Below are 14,576 nucleotides of genomic sequence, written 5' to 3'. Positions count from 1 at the left end.
AATCTCCTTTTTAGGGTTAAGTGTCAATATTTTAGACGAGTCTCCTATTTTTAGGGACTGATGTCATTTTTAACGTGTCTCCTATTTTTAGGGACCAACGTTAACTATTTTATAAAAAAATAAAAATTGCAAATAAGCTCAAAATATAATAGCATTTGAATCAAATATAAAAACACATGAGTAAGGGTAACCTTTCTTTTGAAAGGATGTTTTAAGGGTGGTGTCTACCTTCCCTTAATCATAACTAACCCAGTACCTGAATCTTTGGAACCAGTGTCTAATTTGGGATTTCTAGTTCCCTCAAATTACTAGATGGCGACTCCAATAAAATTTTCATTTCAACCAATCAAAACAAAATCTTTTTATTAAATAAACAAAAGTGATATGGAGCCGTCGCCCGACGTCATGTACAATTTCTTGCTTTATTGGAGAACATAAAATTGAAAGAGCCTTAATTTATCTTGGAGCTAGTGTGAATTTACTTCCATATTCAGTTTTTCAAAGTCTCAATCTAGGTGAGTTAAAACCAACTTCTGTAATTCTTTTACTCGCCGATAGATCTGTAAAAGTGCCTAGAGGAATAATTGAAGATGTGTTAAGTACAAGTCGATTAAATTCATTTATCCTTGTGGATTTATTTGTCTTGGACACGCAACCTGTTGAAGCATGTAATTCATTTCCTATTATTTTTAGGACGTCCGTTTCTTGCAACTTCTAATGCATTGATTAATTGTAGGAATGGACTCATGAAGTTATCTTTTGGAAACATGACATTAGAGATGAATATTTTCAACGTTTGCAAGCAGCCTGGAGGATGATAATGATTTACAAGAAGTAGATCATATTGAAGAATTGTAGTTCATTGATCAACTTGAATCTACTTTGAGTAAAATTGAGTTGGATGAATATGAAGATTTAGAAATGATTTATTCTCAGGAAGAAATCACGGATGAAAAAGGCACCGAAAATATTGATGCCGGATCTTTTGTCAAGAGTGACAACAGATTTGATATCTGACATCACACCAATCGATGATTACTTTTCCTGAAGAATCCTTACTTTCTTCTCAGTTCAATGCCTTGGTTTTGCTAAAAATATCAATTTTCTTGCAACAGGAGATTTGCCAGTTCACTGGAGTACCGAAGACAAAGGAAAGTTTTTGAACGAAGTGAAGAACTTTTACTTAGATGACCCTTACTTATTCAAAAATTGTCCTGATCAAATATTTTCAAAAATGCAATTCCCGACAATGAGGTAAGTAATGTCATTAAACTTTGTCATTCTGAAGCATGTGGGAGTCAATTCTCATCAAGAGAGACGACTGCAAAAATCTTACAAAATGGATTTTATTGGCCCACCATGTTCAAGGACACACATGCATTCTGCAAAACTTGTGAAAATTGTCAAAAAGTTGATACTGGTAAAAAAGTTTTGCTTTATAATTCTCAACTCCATTTATTTCCTGAAAAACTAAGATCAAGATGGAGCGGTCCATTTATTTTGAAACATGTGTATCCTTATGGGGCCCTTGATATTGAGAATCCAAAGAATGACAATGTTTTGAAGGTAAATGAACATTGTTTAAAAGCTTACTTTGATGAGTTTCCTAGTGAAAATGAATCCATTGGTTTGAATAATCTTATTGATAAAGGTTGATTATTTTGTTTTTCTCACTTTTTTTTTGTTTGTTTTGGTGTATCTTTTGTTTTGCTAGTTTCTCTCACCCCGGTCAAATGGCGGATAACGGTACTCCGTGACTCTTAAGTCGGTTCTTTCAGTTTCCCATGATAACTGATATCTGTGTATATAATTGTGCAATTCTCTGCTCTTTCTTCTTTCTTTGAATCTCCCATCCAATTCTCATTTGAAAATGGACACCACTCTTGAGAAATTGAAAAAGTATTTTCCCGCTCTGCCTCAAAATGCGATTACAAAAATTTACCGTGCTAGGTGTGAAAGATTGAGGTTGTTAATGAACCATGGAATTCCTGAAGATATTCGTTGGCTGATTGAAGCAAAGGTCCGATTATCAGGTGAGTCCTCCAATTCTTTCATTTCACACATGCCTGGAACAGGTAAAAGCACTTTTGCAAAGAAACGTCGTGCAAAACGACTGAAAGTCTGTCACAGATATGCCAGATGGACTTGTAATGCGACATGTCGTTCTTTAGGAATGGTATCTATAAACCGTGAAGATAAAATACAATTCATTAAGGATGGCCTGAGTAAGGGGTCTTTAGATAATCTTTTGTTGACCCTTGAGACGCATCCTAGTGGAGATGTGCATCGTGTAATTCATGATTTATGGCCACAATTCCATAAAGAACATGATCGACTTAGTCTTGGGAATCTGACTAAAAAAGACCTTGTTTGCCAGTTTTTAAGAAAACTGGATGGGAAGCCTATCCCCAACCCATAGAGGGCGTTTAAGCCGTTCTTAGACGTAAAACCAAGGGAAGATGTGAGCCACAATCACAACTACCTGTACATACACATGCTTTTTCAAAATAAATAATTAATAAAGAGAGAGAGAGAGAGAGAGAGTTTGTGAGACTACAACTGGCTTACATATAGGTGGTATGATTGCATTTTCAATTTTCTTCTATAAATTCTTCTCTTCCTTCCCTTCATTTCTACTCATCCCATACATTCATCAAATATAGAAGTGTGTAGAAATGGCAGGTTCCTCAAGTCATCACATAAAAAAATATTGTGTTTTCGGTGGATCCAGTCCTGGGAAGAAAAAGAGTTTTTAGAATCAGCAAATCATCTTGGTCGGGTACTAGCTGAGAGAAAGATTCATTTAGTGTATGGGGGAGGTAGCCTTGGGTTAATGGGAGGTGTGTCAATGGCTGCATTTTTGGGAGGCAGTCAAGTTTTGGGGGTTGTCCCCAAAGCTTTAGCACATGGGGACATCATTGGAAAAACAATTGGAGAGGAACTACAGGTCCCAACAATGTCTGACCGACTGAATACCATGTTTAACCATGCTGATGCCTTCATTGCCTTACCAGGTGGTCTGGGCACATTGAAAGAGATCTTTCATATTTCATCTTGGGCCCAACTGCACATTCACCATAAACCTATAGGTTTGTTAAATGTTAATGGTTTTTATGATAAGTTGCTGTCTTTCCTTTGATCAAGCTGTGGAACAGGAATTTTCTAACATCTTTCGGCACGACGAATCATAATCTCTGCTGCTACTGCTGAACAATTGATTAACCAACTACAATCTTTCATCCCTGTCATTGATCCCTGCATGAGTCGTCTAGATTGGTCAACTAAGGAAAGTCGTAAAAAGCTTAGATTAGATTTGAGCCTTCATTTGTGAAACCTTGTGTCTTTTGGTTTTATTAATAGCATATTATTTTGTTTTGTTACTTTTTATGTTTGTTTAAGTGTGTTTCAGGTTTGTCATTGTTCACTGTTTCAGGTGATGTATTCTATACTCTATCTTTCTACCTTTAGGACATTGAGGGACAATGTCTCGTTTTGGTTGGGGGGAGAGGGTAAGTAGTTTAAAAAAAAATAAACTAACCAACTAACTGTTGTTGTTTTTAAAAACCATTTGGCAAAACTGTTATTACTAGGATGGCAGAGTAAAGAGGAATTATTCTTGAGACGCATCGTAGTAAAAAAATTTTAATGGTTATTTGCAATATTCATAACAAGGCCTATTAGAATACTTCTTGAAATATTCAGGTTTACAAACTCTCGCATTGTTATCACTTGATTCTGCTCCTATACTCATTTAACAAGTATTATTAAACCTTCATTTTCACACACACACTTTAACATATGATTGTGGGTTGCACATTGGATTATTACATTAATTATGTTCTTTTGTTGAAGGTAACAACTAAGGGAAAAGGATAGTATATAATTTGCAAAGAAAAAAAAGAAAAAAAAAAGAAAAAAAAAGATAGTATTGATGATAATAAAACGTGGATAAGTTTGGTTTCGTAGCCTCCCTAACCTAAGCAATTAAGCCCGAAGGGGTGTTTTAACACCTAATACCCTAAAGTCAATTGACTTGGGAGCTATTGGCCCAAAGCTTGTTACATGGGTTAAGGAGAAAAGCTTAAGGGAATCAAACATTGCACTATCTACGTATCAGTATCTGCAAACCCGAGTTGTTAAGCTCGTAGGGTGTTCTCAACACCTAATGCCCTAAGACCAACTGGTCTGGGAGTCATTAGCCTAAAACTCGTTACATGGGTTAAAGATACATTGTGTTTTAAGTTGTATGTGTATATAAATAAAAAGAAAATAAAAAGAGAAAAAAAAAGAGAAAAAAACAAAAGAAGAAAAAAAATCCCAACCCAAGGAAGTTCACCTTAAACATTTGAACATAATATTGTTTTCTTCCAACAAAAGCCCCATCATCTATGTTTTCATTGAGCACACAAAAAGAAGGTTTATTAATATCTTGTTTACGAAGTATGAAGCAGGAATATAAATTTAATGAGAGTTTGTTTATCTGGATAGATTAATGGAAGTTGAATGATGAATGTCTTGCTTTGTGGAACTTGCAAATTGTTTCTCTATTTTAACGCTTTAGATTACTAGGGACTAGTAATAAGCTGGTTGGGGGGTGTGATTAGTACTTAAAAGTGCATGTTTATCAAGGTTTTATATCATCATTTTGCACTTGAAGTATTAATGACTCCTTAACTAAAGCATGTTTTATAATAACAAGTTTGATATTATAAGATACCTTAATTTATGGTAAATGCTCATTTTAAATGCAGGACTATCATTTTAAATGCAGGACTATCACTATCTCATTTTGAAAGTTAAAGGACAAAGAGATGGCCAAACTTAGAAAAGAGATGTCGGTGCAGTCCAAACCGGAACATTGCTCGGTAATTGGATCATATCTGGAGTTCTAGATTTCGGATTTAGGTCCACTTTATATGGATGGAAAGGTAAGACAAAAGCATACAACTTTCATGAGGAGCCCAAGATTTGAAAAGGTCATTTTGAAGTCCAAATTGAAGGAACAACGAAGAAGTCCGAAGCTGTCCTGCAGCCCAAACACTATTTAGTGTTCAGCCCATATCTTGAGTTCTAGAAGTCCAAATGACCTCATCTTTTTTTTGTTGGAAAGCTGAGACAATTTCCTAGAACATTATTGAGGATTCTGGGCAAATTATGATGTTAGCAATGACGTCTTGATCAGACAAGAAGATAAGGATTGTTATCTAGTCAAGATGTGGCCACCCACTATCAATTTAGTCAACAAATCAATAGTTTCAAATTTTGGCCTATAAAAGGAGGCACTTACCATGTATTGAGGCATCTTGGTTTCCATATCAAGATCATGCTCTTGCTTTCTCTCTTTGTATTGCTTATGTCTTGCTTTTCATTAATATCAAGTTTATGCACTTCATTTCCTTTCTTTTACTTAGTTAACTTCTTTCTCATTTATGTTCTTATCTTGTTTATTTATGTTTCTTTCTTTCATTATGTTTAGTTAAGTTAATTATGTCAAGGTGAAAAGGGTACACTAATGGTGTAAGAATAAGTATAATATAAACTTAATATGGACCTTAACGTTGGATACTAACATGTTTTATATTTGTTATCTTGTTCACTTTTTAATACTTTGCTTGTTAAATGGTTAAATCTAGATTTATGTTGTATAAACACTTGGTACAACAAATACTTGGTACTTTCATAGCCCATACTGTATGGTATAACCGACACCTGAGCTATGAAAGGGACTTGATTTGTTGTTAACATAAGTTATAATCATGAATGCCTGCCAACATTTACAAGTATTAGCTTTATTCAAATAAGATAACTAATGTAATCATGTTAACAATTTTATAATCTGATTGGAACCTCCTTTATGTGTGGTTTCCAATTGAGTAATAAGAGTTTATATTATACTTGTTTGAAGTACCATTAGTGGATCCTCTAACCTTGACATTTGTTTTTATCATTGTTTAATCCTTACGTTAATCTTTCATCTCAAAGTTCTCATTAATTTCTTCATCTTCTGCTTTTATTATTGTTATTATTGTTATTATTATTATTATTATTATTTACATTCTGTAATATATCCTCTTGATCTTTTCATAAACTTAGTATATAGGCTGGAAACCTATGACCCGATCTTTTGGATCATTCTCAGGTGTAACAACGCCACGTACTGAGTGTTATTGTGTTTATTGTTATTGTTGTTGTTGTTTTGTTGTCTTGTTATTTATAATTTATACAATTAACCTCTCTGTGGTTCGCCCCGGTCTTGCCGGGTTATTTATTACTTCGATACTCCTGCACTTGGGAGAAGACATCAAGCTTTTGGTCGTGTCATCTGGCTTCAGTACTTGTTAACGGATCTTCAGATTCCGACTCCTTCTGCTCCTATTATCTGGTGTGACAACCTTGGTGCCACGTATTTGTCCGCAAACCCTATATTTCATGCTCGCACAAAACATATTGAGATTGATTATCATTTTGTCCGAGATAGAGTTGCGAAGAAGGAGATTCAGATTCGTTTTATTTCCTCTCAGGATCAACTTGCCGATGTCTTCACTAAGCCACTTCCTGCTGCTTCATTTACTGCTTTTAAATTCAAGCTTCGGGTTGATCCTCCACCCTTAGCTTGAGGGGGCGTATTATAGAATGTAATTATATAGGAAATATTGTAGTCATATTCTTATGTGGTAATCTTCACCTTTACTATTGTAAATTGCCCTACTCATATATATAGAAAGGGTTGGCTAACCTATTAGGTCAAGCCTCCTAATTATTCTCAACTTTTCATATTTGCAAAAGCTTGCCTGTTTTCAATACGACTACTCGTTTCTGATGCAGGCTGGTATTATGTTGTTTAATAGAATTAAATCCAACTTTAAATCTAATGTATTATAACTAAGTAAGTGTTGTCATCCTAAAAATAGAGATATTGGCAACAAAATCTCTATTATTTTGTTCATTGTTTGTTTTTTTTGGCAACAAAATCTCTATTATTTTGTTCATTGTTTGTTTTTTTTGTTTTTTGTTTTTTTTGTATTGTTTATCTAGGACTTTAATTTAGCATCCATAATTTTAGCCAATGATATCACACCTGCTTACCATTTTTTAGAATTTGAAAAAAATTCACATTCATATTTTTTTAAAAATAAAATTAATAACTTAACCCTACTTCATTTCGGCTTTTGATGCTCTAAAAATTAATGAAATAGTTCTGAAGAACCCAGTTACAAAGCTATAAGATATGTCGAGACCAATTTTATGGTTTATAAAGCTTGGAGGAATTTTAGGGAAAAAATATTATTATTTTTTAATTGTTATTATTATTTCCTATTTAGTTAAGGAATATTTTGTACTCCATGATTATTTTTTTTTCTATTTATTTTAGAAAATCAAACATTAAGATTGCTATTTTTTTTTCTTTTTTTTAGTTTAGGTATCCCTAAAACAACTCAATAATTATTAATTGAGATTTTTTTCAACCTAAGACTAGTATAAATAAGGTTGTTTACCTTGTATTTTAGAATATGTCATACTTTTATTCTAAAAAATAAAATTATAAATTAAGGTTTTATATAAATAACTATATCCGACTTCAATTTTATCTTTCTAACAAATTGTCTTCTTGTTTATAGTTTTATTTGCGTCAATTAATATTAGAATTCAACTATTTTGAAAGTTTATTTGCTTGTTGTGTGTTGGAATAACCATAAATATAAAAGGTAGCAAAACAAAATGATCACGTGTCAAAGGGAATGTGATACATGTGAAAATAAATTGTAAAATTAACCTATCATTTGGTATATGTGAGGAGTCTAAGAGATTATGAATAGAGAAAATAATTTTTCGACCATGATAAATATGATGTTAAAATTAAAAGTTTTGATTATTTAGTTTTTTTGTGGATTGAAATTAACCATCAAAATTCAACAAAGATGATGCAGAAAGAGACGATTTAAATGTAAAATTCTAGGTTTGTGAAGTGAATGGAATCAAATTAGATGTGAATTCAAATGTGATGTTTTATAAAGCACGTTACAAATGATATGTCTCACATATGCTTGAAGGGAATTGTTGAATTGATGGGGTTAAAATTGATGTCTTGTAATTCAGATAAAAGATGTGAAATAAGCATATTGTTGACAAATATAATGTTTAGTCTGTCTCGTAAATTTAAAATTAAATTTACGAGATTTCTCTTGCTCACATGCCTTCGAGATTTCTCTTGCTCTCTCTATCGGATCCATGGTTGCTTTAGCCATGAAACTTATATTTAATCCGTTGGTTTTTCAAAATATTTATCACATAAAAACATTAAATTAAAGACTTGCTGAGACAGAGTGAAAAAGACCCAGTAAAAAAGGTGACCGGCCGGTAGGGGAAGAACACCATAACAAACACACAGAAAGATAACCAGTAGTCTCTTTTTTATGTTATATATTCTGCTTCCATATCTATATCTCCAATTTTTAATGTCCTTTAAAAATCCATCTCTCTCGTTTTTCTCTCTGTTTTCATAGCCAAAATACTAACATTGCCTTTTCACTAAAACCCTAATCCTCTCTCCCTCTTTTACTCACACCATGAAGAGCCGAGAAGATTTAGAAACCAATGAGCAAGAGATCACCACGAAGAGAAAGCATAGCAGCAACAGCAGCAACAACAGCATTAGCCAGCAAGATTTGGAAGGTGAAGATGAAGAAGATTTTGACCTTACACTTTCTTTGTCTTTTGGTCCTCTGAGATCCAAAAAGAAAACTGCCCTAAAAACACTACAAAACCACAGTTATCATTGTCGCTGCCACCACCTGTAACTTCATTATCAGTAGCCCAGCATCTATAATGGTTTTCTCCAGTATCTCATTCATATTAATTTTAAAATATCTTTCGCAAAAGAATTTACAATTAATCACAGTCAAATCACCACTGTTCATGCCCCCCTCTTTCTACTAGTGTCAATTAAAAGAGTAAAAAAAATTCACACAATTCTAACACATCATTCACCGCTCAAATTCATGAATCACATACTTTTGGAATGTTAGCACCTAATCTTGTCACAGCAAATATCAACTCTTTTATTTGCATGCGCAATACATGAGGCAACATGTATACCTCCACAATCAACATATATACCTCCAGAAATTCTTTTGGTGAATTTCTTGCTCTGGTTTGCAAATTTCATCTGATTGATTGTGCTTTTTTACTCATGACAGGAACAAAAGGTGGTCACTATCTTTAGTGCACCCAACTATTGCTACCGCTGTGGCAACATGGCTTCTATTTTGGAAGTTGATGACTGCAAGGGTCACACATTCATTCAGGTTGGTGTCTGATGCTAGAGCACTCCATGGGTAATGTCACATAAGTTAGGCTCAAAATAATATCTTCAAAATATGTTTGCAGTTTGAGCCTGCTCCAAGGAGGGGCGAGCCAGATGTGACCCGGAGAACACCAGATTATTTCCTATGATTGAAGCTGGTCTTGAGATGCCGAATCCTTCCAGCCAGTGCTTTGTGGCTGGTTCACTTATTGAGGGCATTTTTCAAATCTAAGAGCATAAATTCACGATCATGGTGGGTGGGGTGGGTGGCAGAAAGCATAAATAACGGGCAGGTGGAGCTTCCTTGATTCAATTGGTTTGCTGATTATGCTAGAGTTTCCATAAGAGGAAGCAGTGGAGTGGTGACCAAATAGCCGCAAATGTACCATTTCCAGCAAACAATGCGGCATCTTTTATTCCTTTGCCTTGATTCTGTTTTTGTTATCTTATTCCTTTTTGTAGAAGGATGGTTGTTTCAGGGTTGGGTATGTGTAGAGAGACAATGAGTTGACTTAAAATGGGTGCTTTTATATTTTTTTTCTAACCAAGTGTTCCAGTAGGTTCCTTAACATTTCTAGATAATTTTTGATTGCACATTGCATACGAAAGCTGAACCTGAAATTGAATTTAAACCCCCCCTTTAAGTTTCCCATGACAGTTCATTACAAGCTTTGGTTGTGATTTTCCCGCGAAACATAGACTTGCTAAGCGGTTTCTCCCTATCATCTTCTCTATGATAGTTGCCTTGATCATGGATTGTCAAAATATTGATTATGTCACCAGTGCGAAGTTCCGAGAAGTGTTGTCTCCCTCTACAAATATTGAAGCAAAACAATCAGTTTACTCATTTACTGTCTCTGTCAGCTGGCTCCTGCCCTTGAAAGGTTGTGGAGAGCTAAAGTGGCGGTTCCTTGATATTTTGGATTGTAATTGATGGATAAGAGACTGGTGGTTTGTGTGAGTGGACGGTTTATGCCATTTATGGTGCGGATGGATGATTGCCAGTACTTGTTTGATAACGAAAGGCAGGCGGTTTGAAAGTGTTGAGGCAGCACCTCAGGGCAAATGGCATCTATTGATTCTACATTTAACTAGGAATCTTTCGCAATGGGTATGGTCATTTTCAATGCCCACTGAGCTTTGAATCTCTTGCAAAATCGCCAACCTTAAAGCGTTGTCTATTTTTAGATAACCCCAAATAGGGAAGTCTACTCTAATGAAGGCCAAAAACCTTAAGATACAAAGCTATAGCATGTAATAAATCTTCTTTTTCTTTCTTCTTTAGAACCCAATTTTGTTTGGGTATTAATGTTAATGAATTGAAATGCTTTCAGATCATATAATTATAATTATTTAATATATTTTTCCTTTCATCTGTGTGCTTAGGCTTAGTGCCAGGAGAGAGCTCGAACCCAAAACAGGATATGGATGCCATAGCAGCATGTCTTCTCTGCTGTGAGCATATAGAGAACAGCATATCGTCTGATAAATGCCTCAGAAGTTTGACACTTGCATTGCAAGCAATTTTTAAGCAAGGGTCATAGTTTTGAAAACTGAGAAATGTATGTGCAATTTAGTTTCCATGAAAATTCTAGTTTTACCAGAGAATTGAGAACCTGATATAAGCAATGAACCAATCTTACAAACATTCAAACTTTGACGATTTCCTCTATGATACACCAAGCATAATCTTGTTTCACTATTCACTCCACTTCTCCACTGTTTGCTGTCATAACTCCCCCACCTTAGGGCTGCTGACAAAATCTTGATTTACTGAAGGATCAAGCTAGACATTGATTGAGCTTTTGTGTATGCCAGGGGCAATGTGAGAAGTTTCTTTGTTCTTCCAACATAAGCTCGTCTTGTGAAGTTATCGTAATCTAGTAGGGATGAATAGCAGCTAGCAGAGTTCTGTTACGACCAGGAGCAGAGAACACAGACAGCAGAGGAGGTCAGCATCACCATCGATTTCGTTTCTCCAGAAGCAGGGGTTTACCACCACATCAACACCCATCTTCCCCGATCTCTTCATCTCCTTTAGCACTGAAGAGAAACCGAACGGTGGAGCAGAGAACACAGACAGCAGAGGAGGTCAGCATCACCATCGATTTCCTTTCTCCAGAAGCAGGGGTCTACCGCCACATCAACACCCATCTTCCCCGATCTCTTCATCTCCTTTAGCTCTGAAGCTTCCTCCAGCAGTGGCCACCACACGGCAGCCCCTACAGAACCAAAATGAGATAAATCTGAAAGAGAAAGAAAGACTCGAACTTGTGTAGCAGATCTGGACCGAGATCCAGCCGCCATCAGCGCTGGCGATGCCCAACAACCAGATGTGCTACAGGGATGAACTCTCGGGCAACAAGCAGTGACAGATTCGAAAGAAGCCAATCTAAAGGAGGAGAAGAAAAAAAACGCAGATCTGTGAAAAAAGGACAATAATCGAAACTCAATTAAGAAGAAATCATCGCACAAACAATCTCCCGGACCGGTTGTTGATTTGGATCCTTTCCCAATTGAGGATGGAAGACTACGGGAAAGAGGAGATTGGTTGGGGTGGGGATTGAAGCTGTGATTTGGGATCGGTTCAAGAGGTAAGAACCTATACAATAACAGTAACAACAAAGAGAACTTTTCAACCCAGCCATGGAGGGGAAAGCTCTCTCTCAAAAAACCCAGCCACCGTTCCAGACAAACTTAATTCCTTCTCACAAACACAAAAATGAACTTGACCTTCCATACAAGCCATTAGGGGTGTTCAAAAAAACCGACCAACCGATTAAACCGAGAAAATCGAGAAAAAATTAACCGAAAAAACCGAACCGATAGAAAAAACTGAATAAACCGATTAAAAATTTTAAAAAAATCACCCGGTCCGGTTCGATTCCGGTTTTAAAAAACTTAAACCGATTAAACCGGACCAAACCGAACCGGTTTAATTAAATCTAAAAAAATATATTAAAAAAAACATCATAAACCTAAATAATAAATACCCTTCCCTTTTCCCCAAAACCTTTCCACCCCATTCACTCTCCCCCTTCTATTTTCCCCAAAACCAACCCACTCACCCTCCCACTTCTCTGTTCCCCCTTCCAGCGATTGAGCCCCGTAGATACTCAAAATCAAGAGTCATGGCTATGTGAACTAAAGAAGGCTCGCAGGAGGAGACTAACCGGCCATTGCTTGTTAAAATAGGACAGTCTCTCCCGTTACGATACTCCGACGCTTCAGCGAATCGATACTCGTTGAGCACTTCAACTGCACCGCTATTCCCCTCCCTTGACGGTATTGAACGAATGTCGGAGCAAAGTAAAGGGAAAAGAACAACAACGATGAAGAATAAAACGCCAGCGTGTAGCCGGAAATGAACCATCTGGGCTAGGCTTTTTTAAAGAGAACAAGCAAGGAGGGGCAGTGATTGTGATTCAGCCAAGTTTTCTTTTATTTAATTAGTTTCGGTTTTTCTGGTTTCTAAGGCTAAAAAACGACCCGACCCGAACAAAACCGGTTCGGTTTGAACCGGTTTTCGGTTCGGTTCGGGTTATATTAACAAGAAATGGTATTTTCCGGTTCTGTTGAATTTTTATGTTAAAACTGAACCGAACCGGACCGTGAACACCCCTACAAGCCATATTACCCCCAGCCTCAGCTACCATCCATCACCTTAAACACTCAGACTTCAACAAACTATCGTGATTATCAACTACAATGTTACTTTGAAAACTTCCCAAGTTGGGTCGATTACCATAAGCTTAAAGGCTGTTTCAGAAAACAGGGGAAAGTTATTAAGCTGTTTGTTTCTTGAAAAACAAATCAAGCAGGAAAGCATTTTGGCTTCATCACCATCCTCTCGAATCTGTCAGACAAAACTCTGCTAGAATGCTTAAATGACATATGGTTTGATTCCTATAAGCTGAGAGTTAATGTGGCTAAGCACAGAAGAAAAGATGAAGTGACGAAACAGAAAATAATGGGAACATGGAAACAAATACCCAAGCTCAACAACAAAGCCAAGGCCCCCATCCGTGTAAGAGACAACCGAAGCTATCTTGAGGCAGTAAGATCAGGGAGTCAAGTGCATCAAGCGTCTGATAATGCCACACCACGTCCTCGTAACTTCATTTCTTTCAACACTACAGATGAGGAAATTCTATGGTTAAGAAATAGTCTTATAGGCAAGATATCTCAGGGAGTAGATTATGCACAAATCAGACATGGATTAATTCAGCTAGGCATTTGCTTCTCTGCTTTCCGTTTCCTAGGGGGATCACAGGCAATCATAAGCTTTGATGATGAGAAATCTATGCAACAAGCCATGCAGAAAGGTATGGAATGCTGGAGGCTCTGCTTTGATGAAGTTCACCCGTGGACGGAAGAAGATGTGACAGAGAGTCGTCTAGCATGGATCTCTATCTCTCATTTGCCTATCTCTTGCTGGAGTTTGAGATGTATCTCAAACCTTCTCATGAACCATGGACGGGTGATAGGTTTTGACAAAACCAGCCTAAAAATCTCTGAACTTCACAGTGTGAAAATCCTTATAGGTACTCACTTGCCGGAGATCCACGACTCTATAGCTCTCATGCTAAACTCCAAGTTAGTACACATACAGCTGGATGAGATTGACCTTTTAAGATATCCAGAGGCAAAAGGAATTTCATACTCGATGGCAGAATTTCAAACCACATTACTTCAGGGAGATAGTGCTGACAGTGACTCAGATGATGAAGTGTACACTGATCTGGCTTTTGACTTGGCAGGAGATGACAACATTTGCAGGCTAGGTATCGCTGATAAGAATTGTGGATCTGATGACAAGGGACACACAATGGAGGTAAGGAAGCACAATCGACATGGGACATATGAGGTCTACGATCATAGCTTTACAGCCACAATAAATGCCATTGATAACACAGAACGGCTACATATCGTTGTTGAAGATCTCTTTCCAGAAATAGTGGCTCCTAGAACTCCCCACCATTGTCTCTCTACCAACAAGCTCTCCCAAATTCAACTCCAACCAGAGCGGGGCCTTTTCTTATACGATGTGAATTCAGCAAGCCCAATAGAACATCCAAGCATGGCTTTCAAAAGAGCCTCCTTCTCGCCACAACCTTATACCCCTGTTAATAGTGATGATTCTTTAGAATCCCACTTCAAAATCCAAAGCTTGCCTCTTACTTCTAACCAACAACAGACCCCAACAACCAAACAACCAAGACTAAAGAAAATATCCTCTACTGGGAGTCTCCTCTCCTTGCACTCTTCAGCA

General features: G+C 36.6%; 1 long non-coding RNA gene across 1 annotated transcript; it reads left to right on the top strand.

The window, feature by feature from the left end:
• The first annotated feature begins 9,191 nt into the window (after window positions 1-9,191).
• LOC118049779 (uncharacterized) lies at window positions 9,192-9,843 on the top strand. The gene is made up of 2 exons (XR_004687756.2): window positions 9,192-9,305; window positions 9,388-9,843. It is a non-coding gene; the product is annotated as an uncharacterized lncRNA (long non-coding RNA).
• The last annotated feature ends 4,733 nt before the right edge of the window (window positions 9,844-14,576 follow it).

This window comes from Populus alba, chromosome 1 (assembly GCF_005239225.2).
Source record: "Populus alba chromosome 1, ASM523922v2, whole genome shotgun sequence".
NCBI classification, from domain to species: domain Eukaryota; kingdom Viridiplantae; phylum Streptophyta; class Magnoliopsida; order Malpighiales; family Salicaceae; genus Populus; species Populus alba.
The sequence above is the reverse complement of the archived record's forward strand: the minus strand, read 5'-3'. Positions and strand labels throughout refer to the sequence as shown.